Genomic DNA, 12,084 nt, shown 5'->3' on the forward strand with positions numbered 1-12,084 from the left:
AGACTTTGAAATTACATTTAGATGAACCACTAGTTCTATCCAAGCCCACAGATGGAGAAGTTTTATATATCTACTTGGCAGTGAAGGAGCACAAGGCCAGTGCAGCCTTAGTTCAGGAGGAGGATTGAGCTCATAAGCCAATTTACTACACTAGCAAATGACTTCTAGGGTTTGAAGCTCAGTATCCCCTGATGGAAAAGCTCGTGTTTTGCTTGGTCCTGTCTTCAATAAAATTAAGGCGTTATTTCCAGTCTCATACCATCCACGTTTTAATCTACCAACCTTTAAGTTAGGTTTCACAAAACATCTTTTGAAATAGGCAATAGAAAGTTTTAAATAATTTATAAACTATGATCTACAATTAAAGGACAGGCTTTGGTTGAATTTGTAGCTGAGTGCACTAATTTCCAAGATGAACCAATTAGAAAACGAGTACAAGATCTTTGGAAATTGTTCGTAGATAGGTATTCTAATGAACACGGGTCTGGAGTTGGAATTATGTTGATCACTCCGGATGGGAATCATTTCCATTCGGCTTTGAGATTTTCTTTTAGCGCCTTGAAAAATAGCGAGGGAGCTGAAAGCAAGGGCCATACAATGTTATAATGATTCGCAACTCATTGTAAACCACAATCTGGGAGAATATCAAGCTCATGGAATAAAAAATTGTGGCCGATTTAGCTAAAGTAAGAATGGAATTAGCTAAATTTGATTTCTATTTTGTGGAGCAGGTCCCACGTGAGCAAAATATTAACGTCGATGCCTTAGCTCATCTTCCAACAACCAAGGAAGCAGACGCGTTAAACGTAGTTTTGGTGGAATTTCATGAAAAGTATAGTATTGGGGAAGAAGAATCTAGGAAATTAGAATTAATACAGACATGAGCGACTTGGTAACCCCCATCATTGAGTATCTCACCCCGAACAAATTGTCAGCATATCGAAAGGATACCAGGAGATTTTTGTATCAAATCCTGGGGTACATTTTGGTCAATGGATTATTGTATAGAAGAGGACACTCCATGCCTTTACTCAGATGCATTTATCCTAATGAATCTCTAATCATATAAAAGGAAGTCCGAGAAGGGTTTTATAGAGATCACACTAGGGTGTAGAGTCTAGCAATGAAAATTGTCAGGAAATGATATTTTTGGCCTACCATGAATAAAGACTCGGCCTCATATGTTGAAAAATTTGACAGTTGTCAAAATTTCTTGACAATAACTCGATCTGCCCTTATCAGACTAACAAGGTTTTAATATTTCTTTTAATAATTCATTTGTTATTTCGAAATATGGTTTTGACATTTGTTCTGAAAATTCTAAAGGTTGACTTTACATGTTAGAGTCCAATGTTGAGCACGTTTATAATTCTGAATTATTTAAAACTGCAAATCTCAGATCTATTAAAAGACAAAAGACGGATTTTGATAGTGAAACATATCTGTGGCATTTGAGATTGGGACATATTGGTCTAGACAGAATTAACAGACTAACAAATGATGGTCCTTTTAAGAGAACTATCTATTGGTTCTGTCCCGGTCTGTGAATCCTTCCTAGAAGGCAAAATGACCAAGAGATCTTTCTCTGCTAAAGGTTCAAGAGCCACAGAACCACTTCAACTTGTACATACGGACGTTTGTGGTCCACTAAATGTCCAAGCTAGAGGAGGTTATGAATATTTCATCACTTTCATTGACGATTATTCAAGATATGGTTACCTATACTTAATGCAAAGGAAATCTGAAACCTATGGTAAGTTTAAAGAATTATGAGCAGAAGCTGAAAATTAATTTGGTAAATCACTAAAATTACTTCAATCAGATCGAGGTGGAGAGTACTTAGATTATGAATTTGATGACCATTCGCGTGAGAAAGGAATTCAATCCCAACTCACTACACCTGGAACGCCACAATAAAATGGTGTTTCAAAAAGGCAAAATAGAACCGTATTAGATATGGTTACTGTTGGGTTTTATGCCTTTATAAAACCATGTCAGACATGTAGCACGATTTCATATTATCAATAAAAGCAGTATAAATCATTTACTTTGACAACCGTGTTGCTTGCTTGTTTTATTACATGATTATTGAAATAATACAAACATTTATAAAATCCCAAACATATGGATAGTTACAATTATAGTGACTAGGTCACAGTGGATTATAGTTGTAATTATATGTTCAAAAGAACAAGTCCTAAGATTAGATCAGTGCATTGGATTTTCACTGATTAGGAAATCTACGATATGATCTACTTACACATTCAGGGTGTGATGTCTTGTCCAAGGCATCGACCAAGTAGATAAGATCGGATGTATTTAGTTACATCGGACTAGGACCGATATTGATTATTGATTGATAAATAAGTATCGTTGTTATCAAATCTAATCAATGTCACAACGTTGACCATATATTAAGTCGATCTTAATTCTGAGTGATAATATTCTGCTAATTATATTACTTAAATCTTTTGACTTGTTCGTTACCAGCTTACCCTACGGTTTAGCCCATACTTACATCTTGGAGATTTATTAGTGTAATTGAGTGGGAGTATTATTCATAGATACAAAATCTATAACTTCTGTATGAGAAGTGAAAGGACGATTTCCTTAATTGCTTTGTTCAAAAGGTTAAATGATTGAGATCTCATTTATGTGATTAAGTTCACGGAAATATCATTTATAAGGAACTTAGTGTGAGTTAAGGATAAAATACTGATGAGGGGTAAAATGGTAATTTGCACCCAGCTCATTAGTAAGTCATCGATAGAGGATTGACTGATTGTAATGGTTATAACAATGGATAACGTATTTATGGTTTTGAAAATACGCTCTATGAATTCAAGAGTTCAATTCTGAGTCTATAGTGGAGTCACGAGGAATTAATAAGGTAGTGAAATTATTCGTAAATAAATTCACGGTAACTTGTTGGAGCTTGATTTCATGGATCCATGGTCCCCACATCACCTTTGATTAAATCATCTAGAATGTTTCAATTAATTGATTTAATTATCAATTAGGATTTTTAAAGTTGACTAGGTCAATTTTGGAAAATTTATAGAGATATGAGATTTAGAGAATAAAAGAGAAGCTTTGGGTAAATTTATTAATATTGATAAATTGGTATCAATATAAATAAATAATATTAAATCAAGTTTCAAATTATAATTAGTTAATTTGAATAAGGATTTAATTAATTAATTAAAAAATAAATAAATAAAAGGTTTTGAATTTAGGCCCAGTTGGGATTTAAATTCAAAACAAAGAGATTGGGCCCAAGTCCATTTATGGCAGCCCAAGGCTTTTATTTTTGTTTATTATTTTTAGTTAATTAAAATTTAAATAAATCCCATTAAGTTGTCCATATAAGGAATATGATACCTAGGGTTTTCATAAGCAAGTGAGTTTCAGTTGATTGGTAAGTGAAAACCTAGACAGTCTAACCTTTCTTGGCCACTCTCTCTTCTTCTTCTCTTCAAGATCTCTATCTCATGTGTTGAGAACCAGCCCACACTAGTTCTAGGTTGATCAAAGGCTTGGTGAGGAAGACTGTGTTGCTGATCTTATTCATTCTCTTGATAATACTCTGCTACAGAGAGGAATCAAGGGTTAAAGAGATTGAAGGATGGAGTTGTTCCAGTTCCGCTGCGTAATGTAAGTTTTTACTTTACTCTGTATTTGTATCAATTTCATAGGAGCATGTTCTAGGAATTTGCATGTTTTTTGATAATATGTAAATTGCATGAAAATAAATAAAGATCCTACAATGAGTTTTTCAAACAGTTACATCGATGATTAGTTTCTCATCATTGCCTTTGACATTTTGGGGTTATGTAATAAAATGTGCTCTATACATACTCTGGATGCTCAAAAACTTACACACTTATGATGGGTCCAAAACATGCACATTTGGGTCTCTGCCGCAGAAAGGATCCCACGTAGCTGGGCACGCCTCACCCAGGCCAGCAACTCGCATGCCCATGGCATCCCAAGCCAGTGCCTCGCGCAGATGGGCACGCCTCGCACAAGCCAGCGCCTAGCGCGCCCATGGCCTCCCAAACCAGGCTGCCTAGCCTCGGCCATTTTACCAGGGCCCCGAGAGACCACCGTCTCGTGCCCGCCTTGCCTCGCCCGTGGCACCAGGGCCTCACACAGCGCCTCGCGCTCTGGGGGAGGCATCTCGCGTAGCATTCAGCATCTTGCGTAGCACGCAGCGCCTCGCGCCTCGCACCCTGGGGGAAGTGGCTCGCGTGGCATGCAACGTCTCGTGTAGCACGCAGAGCCTCGCACCTCGCGTCTCATGCCTCGCACCCTGGGGGAAGCGTCTTGCATGGCATTCAGCGTCTCGTGTAGCATGCAGTGCCTCGCGCATTAGGGGAGGCATCTCGCGTGCCTGGCAGCGTCTCGCGAGGCCAGCCCACTTCACGTGGTCATGCCCACTCGAACTGTCACATGAGCCTCATGCCGCAAGCGAGGACAGGTTCCCTAAGGAGAAAAGCATCTCGTGGAGGTCGCCGCACCCTTAGGGGGCTCGCGAGACATGACCGCCACAAGACGTCTCGCGTCCTTAGGGTCCCCGCAGGACATGGCCTCTTTGAGGCGTCTCGCGCCGCATATATGGCAAGCCTCACAGCGATTCGACGCAAAGTCAAAAGAGGTACGAAGCACACGTACAAACCAAAAGGGAGTGGAGTATGGAGACAAGGCCCACGCCAGACAAGTAGTGGTTATACAAATAAGGTACCTGCTGTGGTCCTCACCAGCCAGTCTCTAACACTCGAACTGGGCAAGTAGTGGAGACACAATCAAGTACTAAAGTGGAAGTGCTCCCACAAACTCTGATCATGTACTGGAGCCGACACCACTACACCTGGTGCCACTCCTGACACCGTACTTGCATACTATCTGGTCCCCTGGACCACAATGTATCAAGGGCCTTTAGAGCCCACTATAAAAGGAATTCCACTTCCACTTGGATGGGGGTTGGAAAAAACACTGTAGCAATACACCATAAGAAATACAAATTCAGTTCACCATTTTCCTTCTGCTAGTGTTCTTTGAGTTTCCAATTTGATCTTTGAAGTTTTTCTTTTGATAATCTCTACATTTCTATTTTTCTAACATAACTTGGTTGACGGGTTCTCACCGTCAATAGTTTGGCACCGTCTGTGGAAAGGATAGATTGCAAGTCACTGTTCTTCTGTCGATTCCGATAAGAAAAAATGCCACGACGTTCGAAACAGTTGAGAGAGTCGCGCGAGGTGGAAGTCCACCTTGACGGAGATCAGCTAAAAGCCTCCATGAGGGATCCTCCTCCTCCTGCAAACATGGAGCCCCCAATGGAGCCTGAGGTGGCTAGAGACGAAAGGGGGGCCTCGTCCCCGGTAGTCCCACCTGAGGAGGATTGCCCAAGGTCGGCAGCTGCCCCAGCAAGGGGCGCCGACGATTTCTTGCCTACAAAGCCTTCGTAGGTGCCAAACCCCGGTCGGCAGGATCCAGGCCCATCGAAGCGCTGGGCTGACAAGCACCCTTGGGTTCACTCCGTTAGCTCAAGCTCGAAGTCTCAATTCTATGAAGACGAGATACGAGAACTTCACCGCAAGAATTAGAGGCTAGAAACCACCCTGGAAAACATGCAAGAGATGCTAAATGGGCTGTTGCAAGGGAGATCAAACGTGACACTCCCTAAGCGGAAAGAGAGAGACTAAAGGGGGGTCAAAACCACCATCCTAGTAGATGACGGAAATACCCAACTCTCCACTAGTAACACCACCCGAACAAAGCAGCGCGAATGTCCCGGACCACTGAAACAGCCCCAGAAGCCAGAGCCGAAGACCAATGCTGCCGCTCGTAACGATGACGAGGTCACCTCAAGGAGAACACCCTCATATTTATGAGAGGAACTCAACAAAAAGAGGGCGGATAAAAGGACCACACCCCCTATGGCACCTCGAGAAGGCAAAGGAAAGGGGGATCCTAACCTGTCCGCTTTGAGAGACTCCCTAAGCAAGACAAGGCAGGACCTGGACACAGAAATGAGGAGCCTATGAAGAAAAATTGTCACCGCCTCCGGAGGTCAAGCCTTTGAGGAAGAGTTCGATCATGAGTCGCCCTTCATCAAGGAGATCCAAGCCATCCGGCTCCCAGCCAACTTTAAGGAGCCCCATATGACCCCCTACGAAGGAAGCACATATCCAAAATACCATCTCGATGCATTTACTGATCTGATGAAACTAAGGGGAATTAGTAGTGGGGCCAGATGTCACTGGTTCGCTGTCACATTAAAAGGACGTGCGCTCAAATGGTTCAAAAGACTTAGACCGGGGTCCATCAGATCCTGGCAACAGTTTTCCGATGAATTCCTCCAGCAGTACCACACCGTGCGGGACTACACGAAGCCATGCACCAGCCTCGCCAATGTGAAGCAAGGAGAAAACGAGAGTCTAAAGAGCTACATTCACAAGTTCAATATGGAGGCAGCTAAAGTAGGGAGCCTGACCCGCCGAGAGCTGAAAATGGCCATCACAGCTGGAGTGCGCCCAAGAAGCAAGTTATGGGATAACATGCTCAAGAGGGAGGTCACGGACTTGGATGATTTCTATGAGTGGGCGCAAAAGTATATTCGCGTGGAAGATGGTCATGAGAGCCTCAAGGCCGGAAAATACCAAAATTCACCAAAGCCCTCAATCTGGGAGAGCCAAGGCAATGCCAAGAAAAAGAGAGTCTATGAGGGGGCAAGGGATGATCGACCCCGGAAGCATCAGTGCTCTGACGAGTGCAAACAAGGCCCCTACACCTATTAGACTGACCTCACCCATGCGAGAGAGCATATTTTCATTACAAACGAAAACCAAGTCCCTTTCAGAAGGCCCCCACCAATGAAAAAAGACCGATCTAAAAGAGACCCCAACAAGTATTGCCAATATCATAAAGATATAGGCCACACAACTGCGGAATGCAACCATTTGAAAGTGGAAATTGAGGAGCTCATCCGCAGGGGGCATTTGGGCAGATATGTGCGCAAGGAGAACCATAGGCCAGAAGAAGGAGCATCCCTGCCGCGGGCACAAGAAGTAGCCCTAGAAGTGCAAGGAGAGGTCAGGACCATCTTGGGGGACCAGGATTCAGGGGCAAATCAAGGAAGGAAGGCGACAGATATTCCAGGGAGCCCAGACGAAGTCCACCACCGTGCATCCTAAGCCTACAGCAGCGCCCCCCGAAGAGTTTCAAGGGTGAAAATGACTAAATAACCTTCACCAAAGAAGATGCTCGGGGTGTGCACTTCCCCCACAATGACCCCCTAGTGTTGACTGTCCAGCTTGCTAACATGAGGATGCATCGGGTCTTGGTGGATAACGGAAGCTCTGTGGACATCTTATATCGCCCAGAACTGGAGAAGATGGGACTAAGCCTCCGTAACTTAAAGCCTTGCACTACGTGTTTGTATGGATTTACGAGAGATTCGATACAACCCCTGGGGGAAATCGAGCTAGCCCTTACTATGGGAGAGCAGCCCAGACAAACCACCATAATGGCAAACTTCGTTGTGGTATATTGCACCTTAGCCTTCAACGCGGTATTAGGGAGACCTTCCCTAAGAGAATTGAAGGCGATAACTTCTGTATACAATTTAGCTACGAAATTCCCAACTCTCGGGGGAATAGCATGCATGAAAGGAAAGCAGAAGGAAGTGAGGGAATGCTATAACACATCCCTCCGCACAGCCACAAAGACGATAGAACCTATGGTGATGGTTGTGCATGAAGGCACTAACCCAAGCGAGTTGGACCCGCGAGTCACAGAAGAGCCCAGAGTTGAACCTGTAGAGGAATTGGAAGAAATAACGATCATGAATGAGTCGTTAAGGAAGTTAAAAGTAGGAAAACACCTTGCTGATGACATGAAGGAGAACCTAGTAGAGTTCTTAAAAGCCAACCTCGATGTATTCTCCTGGAGTCACGAGGATATGGTTGGGATAGACTCAGCAGTCATGTGCCACCATCTGAACATCGACCCGAAAGCAAGGCCGGTGAGGCAGAAAAGGAGAGCACTAGACCCAGAGAGATACGTGGTCCTAAAAGAGGAGGTTGACAAGCTGAAGGTGAAGGGGTTCATTCGAGAGGCATTTTACCCACTATGGGTGTCAAAACCAGTGCTGGTCCCAAAGCCCAACGGAAAATGGAGGACTTGTGAGGATTTTACCAGCCTCAACAAGGCCTGCCCTAAGGACAGCTTCCCACTTCCTAGGATAGACTAGTTGGTAGACGCCACAGCGGGACATGAGCTACTTAGCTTCATGGACGCATATTTAGGGTATAACCAAATACCCATGAACCCTGCTGACGAGGAGCACACTTCGTTCATAACAGACAAGGGGTTGTACTTCTATAAAGTGATGCCCTTTGGTATAAAAAATGCAGGTGCCACTTACCAGAGGTTGGTGAACAAAATGTTCGCGAATCAAATGGGAAGGAACATGGAAGTGTACGTGGACGATATGCTGGTGAAGAAAAAGAAAGCGGAAAAGCTCACTGGCGACCTCATGGAGATGTTCAACACCCTTCGCAAGTATAGAATGAAGCTGAATCCACTCAAATGCACCTTCGGAGTTTCGTCAAGAAAATTCCAGGGTTTCATGGTGAATTCCCGAGGTATCGAGGCTAATCTTGAAAAAATCAAGGCCTTGTTGGAAATGAGCCCACCACAGAGAAAAAAAGAGGTGCAGTGCCTGACGGGGAAAGTGGAAGCCCTCAATAGATTCATCTCCAGGTCGACTGACAAATGCCTCCCTTTTTTCAACATCCTAAAAGGGAACAAAAAGTTCGCTTGGGATGACGAATGCCAGGATGCCTTCACCAAGCTGAAGGAACACCTTGGAAGGCCACCCCTTTCGGCCAAGCCAGAAAAAAGGGAGAAGTTGTACCTTTATCTAGCTGTATCTGAGCATGCCATAAGCACCGCCTTGGTCAAGGGGGAAAAGAAGCACCAGCACCCTGTTTACTATGTGAGTAAACGGTTGGTAGACGTGGAATCCCGGTACCCGAAAATAGAGAAGTTAGCATATGCCCTGGTAGTAGCTTCTTGAAAATTGAGGCCCTATTTTCATGCTCATGCGATTGAGGTGCTCACCAACACCCCCCTGTGTCAAGTCTTGCACAAGCCAGAAACTTTAAGAAGATTGTTAAAGTGGTCGATTGAATTGAGTCAGTTCGATATCACTTACACCCCAAGGACCTCAATCAACGGGCAGGTACTTGCAGGCTTTATAGTCGAGCTCACATACCGACCCCAAGAGGAGGGGAAAATAGAGGAGAATGGATCGGCGCACGAAGAGGAAGGGCACCCCGAAGAATGGACCCTCCATGTAGATGGGGCGTCCAACGAAGGGGGAGCCGCCGCTAGCATAGTGATGACGGGACCTGAAGGGCACAAGATGTATTGTGCCTTGAGATTTGGATTTGAGGCTTCCAATAATGAGGCGGAGTATGAGGCGCTATTGGCCGACCTATGGCTAGCAAAGGAGTTAAAGGTATCCCACTTGCATGTCTTTAGTGACTCACAGCTGGTAGTGTTTCAGGTGAAAGGTGAATACCAAGCTAGAGGTCCAAAAATGGTGCCATACCTTAACAAGGTGAAGGAGTATTTGGATCAGTTTGAAAGATACACGATAGAACAGATCCCCCGGGAGCAGAACGCAAACGCCGATGCACTCGCGAAACTCGCCTCCACACGAGACGAAGAGGGAATATCTGCCCAAGCCAATCATAGCCGAAGAGGGAATCAACATGGTCAAAAGCTCTGAGGGGCCATGGTTTGCACCCATTAGGAGGTACTTGAATGACGGGACCTTGCCCGTGGATAAGAAAGAGGCCCGCAGGCTGGCTTACAGAGCCACCCAGTACACCCTAGGAGATGGAATCTTGTATAAGAGATGCTTCTCTACCCCACTCCTGCGCTGCGTTGATTAGGGAGAAGCATCAAAAATTTTGCAAGGGATACACGAAGGGGAATGTGGAAACCATGCTAGGGGGCAGTCCATGACAAAAAAGGTCGTCCGCCAGGGGTATTATTGGCCTACCATGGAGAAGGACGCGAGTGACTTCGCGAGAAAGTGTGACAAGTGCCAGAGACATGCGACTTACCCACGACAGTCACCAAATGAGCTGGTAAGCATGACCAGCCCGTGGCCCTTTGTTGTGTGGGGGATTGACTAGATAGGGGCACTGCCAACCGGAAGAGGAGGAGCTAAGTATGCGGTGGTAGTGGTCGACTATTTCACTAAGTGGGTGGAAGCAGAGCCTTTAGTCAACATAACGGCTAGGTAGATCACCACCTTTGTCAACAAATATATAGTTTGCAGGTTCGGAGTACCTTACAAAATCATCTCCGACAATGGAACGCAATTTGAAGGAAGGGTGTTCGAGGACTACTGCAAGGAAAAAGGAATCAGGAGGAGTTTCTCCGCAGTAGTACACCCCCAATCCAATGGACAAGTAGAGGCCATTAACAAGATCCTGAAAAGGAACTTGAAAACTAAGTTGGAAAATTTGAAAGGGGCCTGGGTCGAGGAACTCCCAAATGTGCTCTGGGTCTACAGGACCACCCCCCGTTCCACCACTGGGGAGACACCTTTTGCCTTGGCCTACGGCTGTGAAGCTGTCCTTCCGGTAGAAATGAAGGTTAGCTCCTTCCGCACGCAAGCATACGATGACTAGGCTAACATCACAGCGTTGGTCGGGAGCTTGGACCTGCTAGAAGCCAAGAGGGAAAGGGCACAACTAAGGCTGGCCACATATCAGCAACGGGCAACGAGGTATTACAATTCAAGGGTGCGAGAGAGAAAGTTCAGGGTAGGAGACTTAGTATTGAGGAAGGTACTTCCCAACACGCGAGACCTAGGGGCGGGGGTACTGGGGGCGAATTGGGAAGGACCTTACCAGGTCGCTCATTGCATACCACCAAGCACCTATAAGTTGGCGCGCATGGATGGCACCATCGTGCCTCGAGCATGGAATGCGGATTACCTCAAGAAGTACTACCAGTGAGACTTCCCAATCCAATGCAAGCAGTATCTGTGCTTAGTTTGTTACGTGTTATGTTAGCTTAGTAGACAAGAATCAAAGAGGTTGCCTAGATAACCTCCCAAGTACATGTAAATTTTTTATATATATATTGTTGTAACCTACCTACTTTGAATGAAACTGTTCACATCTTCGCATGTTATTTTTCTTCTCTATGCGAGCATCAACCAAAGTGCCTGCCGAAATAAATTTCACCAGCCACTTGGGGGGGAATAGTGGCCCATGAAGGCAAAGCATACAGCAAATAGGAGGATCCTAAAAAGGACTCCTCGCAGTAGGAAGATCCTAAAAAGGACCCGCTATCAGGAGGATCCTAAAAAGGACCCTCTATCAGGGGGAATCCAAAAGGACCCCTTGTATCAGGGCCTTAAACGAATTCTTTAAAAAAAAAAGGCTCCTAAAACGGAGGACCCTTAAAAGGATTCCTTGTATCAGGAGGATCCTAAAAAGGACCCTCTAACGGGAGGATCCTAAAAAGGACCCTCTAACGGGAGGATCCTAAAAAGGACTCCTCATATCAGGAAGATCCTAAAAAGGACCCCTTGTATCAGGGCCTTAAATGAATTCTTTAAAAAACAAATGCATGGTGAACCCTAACAAACAGGGAGGAGACCTTGCAAGGCATCTCCTGAAGTTCACAAGGATTAGCTACCCTTATGAACATCAAGGAGGCCAAAAGGTCCAATAAGCCTAGAGCGGCCACCAAGCCGTCTAGCCAAAAAGGGTCCTAAAAGAGGCCCTTGCAAAAATAGTACTATGAATAATGACGAGAAGAACGCTTCTCACAAAAAATAATAAGCGCGGGCAAAAATATATAAAAGGATTGCTAGAACCCAAGGGGTCAATATATCCTTATAAAAATAATCAAGAGGCACCAAAAAAGGACCCATTGAACCTTTTCACATGGGCTCCAAAGGACCTCTAGCCGGATAAATAAGAGAGGGGAACCTACCAAACCCCAACATACGGGCTCAAAAAGACCTCAAACACAGAGGAATAAGAG

This window comes from Humulus lupulus, chromosome 2 (assembly GCF_963169125.1).
Source record: "Humulus lupulus chromosome 2, drHumLupu1.1, whole genome shotgun sequence".
NCBI classification, from domain to species: domain Eukaryota; kingdom Viridiplantae; phylum Streptophyta; class Magnoliopsida; order Rosales; family Cannabaceae; genus Humulus; species Humulus lupulus.